This window comes from Vigna unguiculata, chromosome 2 (genome assembly GCF_004118075.2).
Source record: "Vigna unguiculata cultivar IT97K-499-35 chromosome 2, ASM411807v1, whole genome shotgun sequence".
Taxonomy (NCBI): Eukaryota; Viridiplantae; Streptophyta; class Magnoliopsida; order Fabales; family Fabaceae; genus Vigna; species Vigna unguiculata.
This window is the reverse complement of record NC_040280.1, coordinates 22,235,645-22,247,750: the sequence shown is the minus strand read 5'-3', so window position 1 is coordinate 22,247,750 and position 12,106 is coordinate 22,235,645. Positions and strand designations below refer to the sequence as shown.

Genomic DNA, 12,106 nt, shown 5'->3' with positions numbered 1-12,106 from the left:
AAACCCATGAGAATCACACTTTAGAGTAATGATTGAGAATAATTTGAATCCAACAAAACCAGAAACTTATGCATGCATCAACTTGCTTATTAAAACAACACAAGGAGGAGATTTTTGACTTAGCAAGTTAGCTAAACAAAAAGGAATATACCATAGAGAAAACATCCTTAGTTAATCAAATTTCTAAAACTCTTTAGCATATGTAAGTACATAACTACATAGAGTATTGGAGTGAAAGATGAACATATCCATCAAAACAACTTAAACTAGCAACTCAAAATCATTTAGAAAACAGAAAAACATCTTTCTTAACGGGATTTAAGGTTGTTTTGTGTGTCTATATCTATTTGCATGTTGTTCTCGATAGTCAAGGAAAAACAGTTCCCATAAAACCGTTGATTAATTTCATAAAAATAAAAGACATGTGAACTTCTCAAAGAAAGAAAAGAAGGAAAGAGAACCCTATAGGACACAAGAGAGATGATGACTGGGGTCATTAACATTAAAGTCTAAAACTTATAACAATACACAAAGTAACATAGTTTGGAACAATCAAACATGTGTTATTCTCATGAAGAACAACATTTATTATCATACATATATAAGGAAATCCAGATCTATACCACCAACTGTATTCAGAAACTTGAATTGAAGCAACAGCATAGCTCAGTCTCCACCTCGAATTTACAAGAAGGCACAAAGTGACACTGCTCACTGCTCAACAACACAGAAAAAAAGAAAAAGAGAGCTTTGTTTTTCATCATCATGTTTAAACACCAAGCTCGAAAACCACGTAGCACGCTATGTATATATAAATCCATACATGTTTTAGAATGACGTAATCAATTGAAAGCAGGAGTAAGAAAAAGGAAAACATAAAGAGAGTAAGAAACTAAAGCCATATATATATGGTGAAAGGTGATGATATAGACCAGTATATGTAGGTTAATTTGCTTGATCTAGCAAACAATCGGACCGCGACGCTTCAATTCCCGGAGAAGAGAAGAAAGTAGCATGCATGAGAAGGTTGGAAGAAGAAGAGGACCCTTGGATCAGAAGAGTAGAGGGTTGCAGTGGAAAGGAAATGGAAGCGGGTAGGGTTTCTTCTTCTTGAGTGAAGCCATCTTCTTCGCCTTCTAACCCTTCTCTCTCTCCTTCTTTCTCTTTCTTGTTGTGGCGATGTTAGAGGCGGAGGATGATGGCTTTGGTGCGGTTGGTGGGAGGTAAAAGATGCGGTGGTGATGATGAAAGCCAGCCTCTAATGATGAAGGCAAGCAGAGGGGAGAGAACATGATGATTGCTATGCCTTGTGTGTGTTTTTGCGTCGAAGGAAGAGAAAAAAAGAATAATCCTAAAGCATTGGCGTCTCATATTACTCTCCTAACAGTAGACTTTCGACACGAGAACTTGTTTGATCGATGGCTAAAATATAGTGTTCAAAATTTAACTATGAGTATGAAAAGTCTCATATTACTCTCATAATAGTAGACTTTCGATACAGGAATTCGTTTGACCGATCACTAAAATATAGTGTTCGAAATCTAAGTATGAGTTTGAAAATGAAAAAGTTAAGTATCACATAAAGATGAAAACTCATAAATCTATCATTTAAAATTTTAGATTAAAGAGTAATGTCAATTTCTTATGTATGAGTTAAACTTATATTTTATTAGTATTGTATCTCTCTGATGATTCTCTAAATGAGACTTAAACTCGTACATAGAATTTCTAAGAAAAATCAACTTGCAAATTACATCGTATTTATATACTGTATTTGTATTTATTTTGTTGTTATAGAGTATTGATTGGAGCTGATGCAATACGTAGGTTATACTGTATTTGTAGGATGATGTTATAGTTGATAAGGAGGAAGGGTAAGGTTTGACTATAAGAGAGAAAAAAGGGGGTAATGGAGGTCAGCTATGAATGATGGTTTTGTGAGTGAAAAGTTGGCACATGGTACATGAATAGTAAAATAAAATGACTGTGATGTTGTATCTAGAATCTCATGGAAAAAGGGCGAGAAAAGAGATGATAGATTTCTCCACTTCACATGAAATGATGAAACCCAAACCTCTTAACAACCCTGTTAACATGAGATAATAACCAAGCTAACCCTAATTTATTGTAATATATTCTTATTTTATTTCTTCAACTACTCCATTTAATCAGTGCTCGTGTATTTTCCTTCTTCATTTAATCATTATGTTCTTAAAGTGGCCAACACTATTTTTCGATAAGATGGCAAAAGAATTTGTTTTTGTACGCAGAATTTGTGAACAAAAATTTGCTTTAGTTTTAAGGAAAAAGTTTTTACACAAAATTTTACAAACAAGAAAAAATAAGATGAGGAGCGAGAAAATACATAAAATGAAAATAGTAATGTAAAAGAAAATGCATGTCTAGCTAAGTCAGTGAAACAAGTTTGGGATAAAACTTGAAACATTATACTTCAAAATAAATTATGAATTTCTAACATTTCAGTTATACGTAAGTCAGTGAATTTTTTTTTTCATGAAGTTCAGACATAAACCAATAGTGGAGACTGATCATAAAATAAATTCTATGGTTGATAATTTTCGTTTAATTAATTGTAACAATTAGATTTGATAGTTATTTAGAATTTGAATAAAATTCTAAATTGTAAGAAACCTCACGTCAATGTTGTATACATATATCTATATATATTATATTAGTTATAAAAACATAGGCACCGCAATCTTTCAAAAATCTAAAACATTAGTCTTACAATTATTATCGTTTTAATATCTTATAGATTTAAACTATATCATATATGTTTATTTCCAAAGTAATAACACGAAATGATTAATTTAGTGACAAAAAAGTATAATGATTTTTAGTCATGAATTAATTTTTGGGTTAAGTAACGAAAGTTAAAATTAGTTTTTCTTTAAAATTTTGGATCAATCTAGTTTTTCATATTTAGAAATATGTGAATTTAATTTTTTTAACCAAATTTTGTCAAGTTTATTTAACGTTTCAAACATGTTTATTACTAACATTAAAGAAAAAAATATGTAGAATGATGTAAACAATTTAAATATTATAATAAATCGTGTTTGAAACGTGAAATAAACATAACAAAATTTTGTTAAAATAATTAAATTCACACATTTATAAAGTTGATGGACTAAATTGATAAGTTTTAAAGGAAAACTAATTCTAATTTTCACCAATTTTCACCAGAAGTGAAAGAATCAAAAACATATTTAACACTTAATTTTGTAATCATAATGATTAAATTAAAATTATAAAAGAATAATGTACATGATTTTTGAAGATAGCTTTTGTCTATGGTAAGTGTCCCTTGACATTCAATTGTATAATATTATCTTCTTTACAACATGTCAACATCAATCTTTATTTTATATGTTTTTTATTTCTTTTTATTAATTTCTGTCTTTGTTGTATACAATTTTTTTTTTATGAACAGAATATTGTATGCCTTTCAAAATTTACTTGAAAATAAAAACTTCTATTAATTATAAAATGATATATTATCAAACACACCTAAACAACAGGCTGATGAAAACTATAATTAAATACAATATTAAAACACATTATTAAAAAAGTTAGAAAATTATTACTTGGAAGTGCACTGTTGTATGTGATTAAAGTTGAGTATGGTGATACAGACAAATGAATGATGTGAAGTGAAGATAATCTCATTGTAATGATTAAGAAAATGACTCATTTAAAATATGATTACGCTGATGAAATATATAAAGCCCTTGCCATTTTGATTAATGAATTGAATTTAAACTATAGTTAATTAATTAATTAATGCCAATTACTGTTTATGTCATTCTTTTTTTCAATTTTAAATGTACATTTTTTTTTGGAATATAAGATTTTAATGTTTTTTATTCTGATAAATTGGTTTTTAAGCTTTCAAAACATGCAAATTGAGTGCTTTACAACTAAAAAAGAAAGCATTATAATTTCTAAAAGGTGTAAATAATTTTTAAAGTTTGGCCAACGAATTCGTTAATATAAAATTAAGAATTTAATCGTATTCCATCGAAAGTACAAAACTAATAAAAGAAATATTTTTTTGTATTAATCCACCACAAAAAAAAAAAAACAGTTGTAGATTGAACTCTTTTATAACAAATAGAAGAAAGGAGTTAAAGTACCTTAAACAAGAAAATTCCACTAGCATTTCTAGACCATAATAATGAAAGGTATACTACTTTGTAAGGATAAATCCTTTTCAAAATCGTATTGGATTTCACCTCTTTTTATGAAAAGGCATTTAAGGTACTACTATATCAAGTGTGCATTATTTTGTGGGAGAACACTGTCAAGACATGATACATTACATCGGTCATACTATAATTACTATATATAGTGTTTGATTTACAATTGGACAGTCATGATGGATGAATACAAGTTAGGATATTTTTTTTTTGACTTATAAATACACCAACCATATTTTGTATTGTAGGTACACTATATTATGAACCCTTTTATATTTGTATACGGGTTGGAATACTCTTAATGTTCTAAAATATATACATATATATACTTGCTGATAAAAAAAAAAATCAAGTGTGCATTTTTATTTCTTTTTAAATTCTATTACCATTCAGCTAATTTCTTTTTATAGTTTTATTTCAAAATAAAACATAAAAAATGAAACTTCAATTCTTCCTCTTCTTAAAAAAAAAACACAATTTGATCAATTAATGTTTCTCTCCTAGGACCTCTGACATTTGATAATCAAAAAGGGTACACAAAAAGGGGAGCACAAGGATAAGTCTTGGTTCCTCTTTTCAGCTGAGTGGAGGTTTTGTTTTGCTCAATTGTCCTTTTGATTCTTTTGGTGCTAATGCAATGCAATGGTTTTGTTGAGCAATCCAAGAAACTCACTGCAAAAAGATGTTTCAGTAAAAGTTTTTTTCCACTTCCGAGTTTGAAAGGGATCGCATTGGAGAATCTGGAAATAGTAATTATTCAAACTTCAAAGAAATTGAAATTAATGCTATAGTCTAGAAGATTTGATAACAACAATGATTCAATTCCATTGATTATTAGGCTCGTTTTTAATCCCTTTTCTAAATGAAAGTTAGTATTTTATTAGAGAGCATGTTTAATGAAAGTCAATTTTGTCCTAACCGAAATAAAATAATTTAGAACACCAATTTTTTTTATAAATATTTAGTATAATTGCACACTTCTCTCTCTATATATATTTATATATATTTTGGGAGATAGCAAAATTAACCTATAAACAAATGAAGCAAAACTTAAATAAAATCTTTTTCATATAAATAATATGTAAAATAATAAAATTTGTAAAACAGAGAGAAAAATCCGCAAACACTACAATTTTCTAATGTGAGAAAATCTCAATATGGAACAAAAACTTAGAGGACCTAATCCGGTCAAATCTTTCATTAATAATAATTAATTGATACATTACAAGTTCTTTTCACTAACGAAGTGGATAACACTACAAGTAAACCCCAATGGATACTTAGCTAAACAAGATAGGAAATCCTAATTTATGAGATGAGAAATAAAACATTTTCTCCAAGGTAACTTCTCTACATAGTCTTGTACGGTTGCTTTTTTTGTTTCTTTTCTCATTCTATTTGAATGCTTCTTTCCTTTTTTCAGCAGAGACACTTACAACTTTTCTCTCAATCTTCCACTTTACTTTTTTTTTTTTAAAGACCTAGTGCAAGCCTTGAATATTTTTGGTATGAGATAAAAAATACCTTTCTTTACTTTTTAAATTAAATCAGAGTGAAATTAGTAAATTGGTGACCTACCTAATAATATGAAAGAAAAACTTACAGATCTATTATATTAAGATTTTTGTAGTATTTGATATTTATTTCTTATATATAAGTTTAACTCATTAAATTGAGAAAAATATATTAAAAAGAAACTCATAAATTATTATATTAAGATTTTCGGTCTATTATATTTTTATAATAGAACTCATATCATATTATTATTTAACTTTTATATTAGATTTTTTAAAATTTTGTTTTTTTACGATATAAATATTAAAGGATGTGAGTTTAAATTTCACATTTAATAAAAATAAAAAAAATTGAATATCTTATAAAATAAAGGTTCATGAACTTATGATTTTAAAGTTTTAGGATGAGTTTTTCTTTTATGCGAATTGAACTCGCATTTCCCGTGAATCCTTTAAAAGATCCGTATGAAGACTAAGGATTTCTTAAATGTGAAAAATCTTAAATGTGAAGATCTGATGTAAGGTCTTCCTAGATTTGTAAAGTTGAAAAATGATTTTATGCATATGAGACCTTAAGTTGTTTTTGACACTAAGAGCTGGCAATTACTTTAAATATATAAGGGATCGTTTTTCTGAATCTGAGGTATGATTTGTAGATTGGTAAGAATGTAGGGGAAAAGGGTAATGTAAACCTAATTTCACATGGTCATTATTATTGTGGTAACGTTTTTGGGAGCAAACAACAAAAGTCATCATCTGTGTAAGAGGAAGCACGAGATGCCAACCGTGATGGTCCACTAATTATCATTTTATTCTACGCAGAAACAGTCAAAAGAGTGTGATTATCAAATAATATTAATTATTAGGGTTTAATACAGATAATAAAAGTGTTATTTATGACAGATTTCTGAGATTTTAGTAAAAGAAAAAGGAAATTGTAGCAATGATGTGAGGCATTTGCGTTATGGGTCCCTGTGATTGATACGGAGGAGGAGAATGTTGGTTAAGATTAGTAAGAACAAAACGTAACGGAAGTATGATAAGTCAATGTGGTTTAGTTGACTTTTGCACCACATGCTTCCTTCTTATGTCCATTTCGTGAGACAAAATAGTCTTACTTTTGCATCAGGATATCCACTCTTATCTACTTATTTTATCTTCTAAATTCACTCAAAAAAATACATATATTTATTTACTCAAATTTATACAAGTTCATCTTCACACTCTCTTCCAAATTCATCTTTTAATAAGAAACTAATCCTTAACATATTTAAGGTATATATAGTTTGCAAACCTAAAAGTTTTAGTGATTGAATAAGTTTGATCCATGAAATAATTTTTACTTTTCTAGGTTTATCTAGTCCTAAAAATTTCGTGAATAAGTGGATTGATCCGACCAATAAATCGAAATTATGCAGAGTATATTTTAAAAATTTAAAGTCAATCAAACTAAAATAATATATCATGTCAATAACGTTTTTATCTAAAATGATTTTTATTATATATTTTTCTATTTTTAAGTAGATTTTTTACGAATAGATATAAAATGTGAATTTTTTATGTCAGTGTTCTGAAATCGATATAAAAACTATTTTTTAATCGACATAAAAAGATAGTGCATCACAAGTTTGTGTAGAAAACAATCTTATGATTGCAATCATATATACCCATCCTATACTATTCTTTTAGATTATATGAGAATGCAAAAAACCTATATATCTTCATTGTCAGAGCCTATGAAATTTGAATAATCTCAATTCTAACTAAGCCAGAGCAGTGGCCGTAACTTGAAGAAAATATGTAGAGTGCCAAATTAGATGTTTTATATATATTTTTTTAATTAAAAAAATTATTTTCTTTATTTAAATCATGCAATTCAAACTTTTCAATTTTTAATTTTTTTAATTTGTTGAATTCACATAAATGAGTATTCTAATTTTTATTTCAATTCAAGAGTATTCAACTAATTCATTGTATGTAGTTGAAAATACAAAATATCAACATTTTATAATGTTGGATTATACTAATTTGAGAAAATATAATTAAGGTTTATGTCAATTTCATACAAAAAATTCCTAAAATCATAGTTAGGGTTCATACTAATTTGGGGAAACTTAATTTGGGAGAAATATTGTAATGGAAGAATCATAAATCTAACATGCATATATCATATTAGGATACTTATTCATGAGATGGTGTGTGTATGCATATTTGTTATTTTTATTCTTCAATTTCTTTTTCCTAATCTGTCTTTCTTTTATTTCATACTTTTTTATAACTTGTTGTGGATAAACCTTATAACCAAATATAAAACCTTAATCTCTTTAATCCAGTTACTAATCCATCAAATTAATTTTTATTTTACTTTTTAAACAATAAAAATATATAATATATATAACTTAATAAAAATAATATAAATTTTATATATATATATATATATATATATAAAATTAAAAATTTGGGGAGCCATGACTCCCTTTGTCCTAACCTAGGTCCGCCATTGCCCAGGAACTAGGTTTAATTAGTTGATTTTCATGATACTAAAAGTGTTTAACAAATATATGTATATATGCATATAATTTAATTATGCTACAAAACATTGAATTAAAACTCAATTAAATAATACAAAAAGCTGAGAAACGAATATATTGAATCATTCAACAACAGAAAAACATAAATAAGAAATTAACACGAGATTAAGGAATAATTGAAAGTACTATTGAGACACCATATTCATTTTTACATCACAAATTGATGATATTCATTAAGCATACAAAAATGAAAAATAAAAAAATTGGTGAAAGTGGTAAAAGAGTCCTCGAAAATGGGCTCAAGAGAATAATATATAAGTTGTAGGAGTTATTGAGTTATGACCTAACACAATCAATCCATTGTTGGACCCATTTAACATTATCACTCAACGTTGCTTCCATTGTTAACAGGAGACAGCCATTGAACTTGAGTAAGTTGCAAGTGGTCATTGGGTCCTCTAGCAGGCTATGAAAACAATTTTTCAAATTTTCTGTAAGTATATTTACACACTATATTTGCGTAAATATTCTAAAATATGTATTTCATTCAATTTCCAAACATAGAAAGTATTATGTATTTTGAAATGTAAGATTTCGTCAAGAGATTTTTTCTAACTTTAATTCTTTTAGAAGTGGGCTTAACTTATAAGGTGGGATTTGCACCTCACCCTCATGCCGAGAAATATACATCTCGTCGGTCTAGAAATAGGTGGTCCGATAGAAGCTTGATAGTGGGTGAAACATAATATTTAAGAAATCTCGTTAGAATAGGTTTTTTTAATTATAACTCTGATGTCATGTTAGAAGTGGGTTTTAAGCCTAATTTAACTCCACAAAACCATGTTGTAAAGCAAGATTTGTACTTCACTTATATACTATGAAATTGCCTTTTATCTCTAGTATGTGAAACTTCCAACAAATTTCTATAAATAGTGTAAAATTATTGAATGTATTAAAATAATACCTACAAAATTTATATCATATTCAATAAATTTAAGTCAATCACAAAATATATGTGATAAAAAGACAGTAAGCCTATACAAATCTAAATTCTATACCATGAGTCAAGAATTTGTATAAAATAAATAAAAGGACAAATTTGTGTTTTACATATATGTAATTGTATATATTAAATAAAGAAAATTATAATTTTGAGGGGAACATGGTCCCTAAAAACAAAAGTAGCTTTATCCCTATTATATATGGAGAAGACATATATAGGTTCATCCAATTGAATTTGGAGGAATGATGCCCTTGTACAGAATTTCCAACATTTTACTCAAAAAATCACTTGATAAGGAAGCAAATGATGGTGGAAAGAAGAGAGAGGGTGTAGATGTATTTCATGCAAAATCTGAAAAGATTAATGTCTTAAATGTGGGAAACAATTAAGTAAAAATCTGCTTGGATCTGGTAATATCCCAATCTTTTATTTTTTATAGGTGTTTTGTAATGACAGAAAATTTTGACAAATTTATTAGAATGCATGAGGGGTACATCTATATTAAACATTCCTTTTAAGTATCTAAGTCTGGATATCATATAAATTCACATTTAAAAAAGAAAACTTTTAAATCAATGATCGTGTGATTTTATTTTCACAAAAAACACATTAAGTTATTTGACTATATAATATGTTATATTTTGTTATATATATATATATATATATATATATATATATATATATATATATATTTTTTTTTTGACTTTTAAAATTTTATAAATTTATATTTTAATTAAGTCTCCATTAAACTTTCAAAATCGAAATAGTATTTGAATGAATGTTTACTATAACTGAGAATCGAAATAGTATTTAAACGAATGTTTACTATAAGTTTTCTTAAAAAAACCGTTTTCCAATAGGTAATTAAAATAGCTTGTAAATCAGTCACCGGAAATGATAATTAAATTGATCACTGCATCCGTTATTAAATATGAATTGTCTAAAATAGGTTATTAGTTAGTCATTAACTTTTTTATTTTATTTTTAAAAAAATAGTCACTAAACTTAGCCATGAATAATTTATAACACTTTATTTTTTCTAAATATAATTTTATTATTAATTACAAATATAAAATACTAGAACAAATTTGTTGATTTGTGAGGAAATAATCTCTAATAATACTGAACCGTAATTATATTAGAGGTTGGTAAGTAACAAGTCAACTATTCAATCGCTAATATTTTCAAGTAAAATATTTATAGCAAATTGCTGACTAATCCTTACCTAATCCTATCAAATTGTTTCTATTATACACTACAATAATTTTCTTGTCACATCATACAAATTATGGAATATCCCAACTACAAAATATAAAAAAAAAGATATATTTTTATAAAATTAGAAGGAATTTGTTCTAAAAAAATAAAAACAAAACTTGACAAATTTTTCAAGATTTGAAACATCTTCAATAAACTATATTATTTTATCTTAATATATGTTTAATCTGTATTACCGCTCCTTATTTAAAATTTAAAATTCTCTCTCATTGAGAGATTAACGTATGTATTAAACTTTATTTTTTTTAATTTAATATCTCTGAACATTTTAGTAATATTTATTAACTTAATTTTATTTTATTTTACATTCCGTCACCTCTCGGTTTAGCGATTAAATAAATATAACAATTCACATCGTACATATCAATAGGAATATGAATTTAGATTCTGGTTTTCTTTAATTATTCTTTTATCGTGCATTCATAATATACTGATTATCACTAATTTTGATTTTTTAAATAATATTAAAAAATATTTAAAATATTAACACAATATATTTTTAATACTTGACAATAAAAAAAAAAAACAGAAATATATTTCGTATTTATATAAACATATTACCATTATATTATTAATATTATTAAGATTCTCATCTCATAAAAATAATTATATTACACATATTTTCACATTATAGAATTCACATAATAAAAATTAGTATTGAATGACTTTCATTTAAATTTTAATGTCACATTTATCTTCTAGAATACTTGCATTAAATATTTCTTTCATATATTAACACTTGACTCATCAAAATCACCATTAGTAAAAACTTACCTCATGATCGATCTTATGTTAAAAATGGTTACTTGTATTAGCTATAATAAACGTTGGTATAAAAATCTTAGTTTTACACAACAATCATTAGTAAAGTTAGGATACCTTTTTTCACATTAGGTTTCATATTGATATTACACAATATCATTCCATATATTCTCATCACACACCCACTAAGGATAAGAAACCCACACCGGGCAAAAGTAAAGGGCCAAAATACCATACTAGGTATTTAATGCATGAATTGAATTGAACCAAACTATTAAAAGTTGTTTGAGAGAATTGAATTGAATTATATAATGGATTAACTTGTTTAGATTATTACCGATGGACATCCTATTTTAAAGTATACTTTCTAATATCATAATGTATAGTTCAATTTATTTCAAGCAGACTTATATGAGAATCATTCAATTTTTAAAAATCAAATTAATAAAATAATCTAAAGCAGTTCAGTTTTGTTAAAATATTTTATGGACAACCTTATCGTGTATGATTCTTTTACTATCAATACTTACATATAAATGTATTCTTTGTACAATAAGAGAAGAAAAATCATTTGTCTTTTTTCTATCATTAATCTGTATGATACTTCGAATCTGATACATCACGGTTAGGTCTTTTAAGATAACATTATTAGGAAGATATAATATCAATAAAACATGAGTCCACACATAAAAGAATGAAACCACTGTTGTTAGTATGTATAAGTTATGAGAATGAAGAATGCGTACAAAAACGCATACAAATACGTACAAAAGGTGTGGTGAAAACAACTCAAAGAGA

The 12,106-nt window shown here is 26.5% G+C and overlaps 1 long non-coding RNA gene across 1 annotated transcript; it reads right to left on the bottom strand.

The window, feature by feature from the left end:
• Nucleotides 1-479: 479 nt before the first annotated feature.
• LOC114169709 lies at nucleotides 480-1,404 on the bottom strand. Its single transcript, XR_003600992.1, has 2 exons — nucleotides 933-1,404; nucleotides 480-714 (listed from the first exon to the last, which is right to left on the bottom strand). It is a non-coding gene; the product is annotated as an uncharacterized LOC114169709 (long non-coding RNA).
• Nucleotides 1,405-12,106: the final 10,702 nt, after the last annotated feature.